Here is a 4040-nt window from a genome sequence, read left to right as displayed (position 1 = left end):
CTGGTCCTCCTCTGCCCCTCTCCCTCCTCCTCCTCGTCTGGCCGATTTTTCTTGTTTTGTCTGATTTTTCCTGTTGTTTTGTTTTTGTGTGTATATCTCGGTGGCTGAGTGGCTCATGTCTCACAGCAGAGGGTTTGGTTCGATCCCCGGGTCGCCCAGGCCTTTCTGTGTGGAGTTTTTCATGTTTCTCCCCGTGTCTGGATGGGTTTCCTCCTGGTACTCCGGTTTCAGCCATCAACCAAAACATGAACGCCCTTCGAGACAACTGTTGTGACTTTGGGCGTTACAAAAATAAAATGAATTGGGTACTTCATCACCACTGCTGACCTGTAACTTTGTACTTATGGCACCACCTTCTTGTCTCCGTGTAGACAGACGGGGGCCGATATTATGGAACATTCTAGGCGAACCTATAACGTTTCCATCATGACAAGCAGGTGGTGCAAAATGGCAGTTTGAACAGAGACACTAAATCACAAAAGAGTGCAGTTTTTGAAGTACCATTGTATTCCCTCCATAAATAAATAAATAAAATATCTGTTACTCAGATTTTTTCCTTAAAAACTGCAAATCCGGCAGTTTAGACGTCTCCAAACGTGTTCTGAGATGCACAGAGTTCATAAGATTCTTGTATTAGTTTGTCAGTTCATATTTCAGTCTTTTCCTAATTTAAACTGCGAACTTTACAGACACAAACACAATATCTTTTTTATAGATAATAATCTATGACACCTGTGGATCATGTTATAATTTTGACATTTTAAATCACAATATTAATCTAAAACGACTTAAAAAGGAGCTGATGTCGCCATAAACGTCATCACGACAAAGCGCCGCGTAGAAAATAAAATCGGAGAACTAAGTGCGTACGTTACAGTGGGCGTGTCCCGGTGGCGCTGAAAACAGGGGTCGATCTGCGAAATGACAACTTTGTGAGGGTAAATGAGAAGAGGAAACTACCACAACACAATTAAAAGCTCTGAAAAGTCCATTTTGCATAATCGGTCTGCCTTAAATTGCAAATCTAATCGCAATTAAGAGATTCTCCCCAAATTGTCCAGCCCGACCGCTCATCACATTAACAAGAATTACTTAACCAAGGTGAAATCCCAGAGGTTGCCCGCGCTCCGGTAACAACATAACCCACGTCCCATCTGCTTCTTTCCAGGCCACTAATTTCACTTACATAATAATACCCCATTAGCGCTGCTGCCACTTTTGTATAACGCATCAAATCTGTTCACCTTTTAGAGCACTTTGTGAGCGGGTTTAGTAAGTGGTGCAGTTATAAACAAGCTGGAAATCTCTAATACGTCCAGCGTTTATACAGCCATTAATGTCCCATCAGGATTGCGTAACATAAAAATCCGTTCACACTGATTAGGCATTAGGTTTGTCACGATAGTTATAATATTGCGTGGACTTTTCTTTGCACTACCGGGACATTTTTGGTTATTTTTTTTAGCTGGATGATAAGATTTAAGCTGTGAAAAGTTGAATTAATAACTTTTGTGACTCATTACAGACGCAAACTAAGAACTAAAGTGGTTTATTCTGTTGTTTATTTATAGCAGAGTTTTGTTTTTGTTTTTTAACCTCCTGAGACACACATTTTGGGTTGTTTAGGCCACAGCGCAAATTTTTAGAAGAACAGCAACAAGAACATGTTCAATTTTGAATATTTCTAAGAGTTTAGAATATTTATTTTTTTGTTTATTTTTATTTTATTTTTTAATTTAATTATTTTTATGTAATTATTTTATTTTTATTTGTTTTTATTATTATTTTTATTGTATTTTTATTTTTATTTTTTATTTACTTATTTTTTTATTATTTTATTTGATTAAAGCTCGGGTCTCAGGAGGTTAAAGAAGGACATCAGTTTGACAATATGCACAGGCAAATACTAGTTGATCTTGTTTTATTTTTGGAAAAAGTACAACCTCGACCCTCACTCCATCCATCCACCAACCAGAAATCTCACAACGATGTAGGGAATTAAACCTTATCTGAGCAGAACACTTTTAGAATATCATCAGCCAGTTGCAGCTCATGATTTTCTAACAATATTGTAGATTTAGAGTCGTTTCTGTGGTTCAAATCTTCTCTTGGGTTGTTGTGTCAGTGGCATAAATTAGAGTTTATCTTCGTTTATCTTCTATATATATATCGAAATTCAAAATGTGTCATCGTGAATTGGCCAAACTAAAATTTAAGCTAACAGGAGTTCAGTGCGGGACAGGAACAAAAGAGCAACTTGCAAATTGTATAAGATTTAAGTTTATTTTATTACAAAATGGGGCACAGATGCATTGATGATTAGGGTCAAATTCGTAAGAGGATTAGGACAAGATATTAATACACGTTACCGCACAGGTTATCAGAGCAGACTCCAGGCCATTTATGCTACAGCCACATGGAATTATTACTAGAATAAGTTTTTACATTCCAGGAAAAGATCACTGTGTAACTTTTTCGTTTACGTGAAAGTTAGTGTTTTACCTAAATTATTCCACTTGACTTCTACTGTATTAATCTGCATAAAGACAAGCCTGTGGTGCCACTATCCCAGGTTACAGGTCAGGTCTGTGGAGCAGTCAGCCTTGTCACAGTACGAATGCAAGATTTTTTTTTTCTTTTTAGCAATAAAACATTTGTAGATATATGTGTTAACAGCATAAACAAACCAGTAAAGCTACACTATGCAGCATTCCAGTCAAATTAGTAACACCTCCATTGAGACAAGCAGGTGGTGGATTAGAAAAGTTACCTTGTGCAGCTTTAAAATGTAACTGTAAGTACATAAAACAAGCTAACATTAGTGAAGACATATGTTAGAACTATTTATTTTGGAAAACTGGCTGCAAATGTCAACAAAGACAACAAACAAGGGGGCTAATTTTGAGCTAGTGGAAAAATGTGTGGAAAAATGCAATTTACGCAAGCAGAAAACACATTAAAATGATATATTGGCAATGCAAAATGAGTCTACTGACAATGAAATGAAATATACAAGTGTGCAATGCATTAGTCAAGCTTCATTTGTTAGCTTTAGCCTGTGGTGCTAGCTGCAATGAACCATAAACAGTGACATAACTCTGCTACTCTTGGAAAAAACAAGCTAATTCTGTGGTTTCCAACTATAAAGAGTAATATAGCTGTCCCCCAGTCTGGTTTTAATCTTCTATTGTCTACAAATAAGCAAGACAACACAATAAAACAAAAACTAGTGGGTGCATTTTTTGCTTCATAATATCACCAAAATTGCCATAATGCACACAAATGTCCTTTTAAATGTTGTTAAGAGGAATCCAGGGATATTTTAACTTCACAAAAATGCGTTAAGTAAACAAATTCAGCTATAAAATCAAAGCTGGAGCAAAAAAATGTGGAAAATAGTGATAATAGTGTAGCATGGTTTTCAGCTCACCAGTCAGGCGCTGCCAAATCCGGGCTTCAGTCGCTCTTTCCCGGGGTCTTTTGGGTCAAATCCCGGTCCGACCAGCACCGATCCGGTCCTACAGCAGCACTCTGACCCCAAGCTGGAAAAAAAGCCTCCTGTCTTTCTACCTTCTTTCTCCCATGACCCACAAACCCTCTCTGTTTGCGCCGCTCGCCTGCGCCTCTGCTCGCTCCGACTCTGCCAAACCCGCGTCACGATTGGTATTCACAAACCGTTTTACGCACAGTGACGTCAGCGCGTACAGAGCGAGCGCAATGACGTCACGCGCGAAACGCCTGGAGACCAAAGTCCAGCTCGTGACCCCAGAAAAGACAGTTTTTAGGCGTTTTTAGACTTTGAAACTTTAGCATTTTAAAAGACGATGTGAAAAAGCCTGCGTGTATTTCATTTAAAAGCGAAAAAAATATTAAATAACATTATAAAAGGATGGCTATTTATATTTATTATATTTGTAAAAGGACAGTCCATATCAGTGTGGGCTGATCTGGGACAGTGTGACCTCAAAATGAAGGAGGTGGAATTGGGGAAAAAGGTTTGAAAATTAATTGGTGGATTGATTCAATATTTGTCACTAGAT

At 38.0% G+C, this 4040-nt stretch overlaps 1 protein-coding gene across 4 annotated transcripts in view; it reads right to left on the bottom strand.

Annotated features, from left to right (window-relative positions):
- The window catches only part of pex5 (peroxisomal biogenesis factor 5), a 25054-nt gene extending 21392 nt beyond the window's left edge, over window positions 1-3662 (bottom strand). For all 4 annotated transcript variants that reach the window (XM_055227677.1, XM_055227679.1, XM_055227680.1 and 1 more), the window contains exon 1: window positions 3431-3662. The gene's annotated coding sequence lies outside the window, so the exon portion shown is untranslated. The remainder of the gene's footprint in view (window positions 1-3430) is intronic.
- Between the last annotated feature and the right edge of the window lie 378 nt (window positions 3663-4040).

The sequence above is a fragment of the Periophthalmus magnuspinnatus genome, chromosome 16, assembly GCF_009829125.3.
Source record: "Periophthalmus magnuspinnatus isolate fPerMag1 chromosome 16, fPerMag1.2.pri, whole genome shotgun sequence".
In the NCBI taxonomy this organism is placed as follows: domain Eukaryota; kingdom Metazoa; phylum Chordata; class Actinopteri; order Gobiiformes; family Gobiidae; genus Periophthalmus; species Periophthalmus magnuspinnatus.
This window is presented reverse-complemented; position numbering and strand designations above follow the sequence as displayed.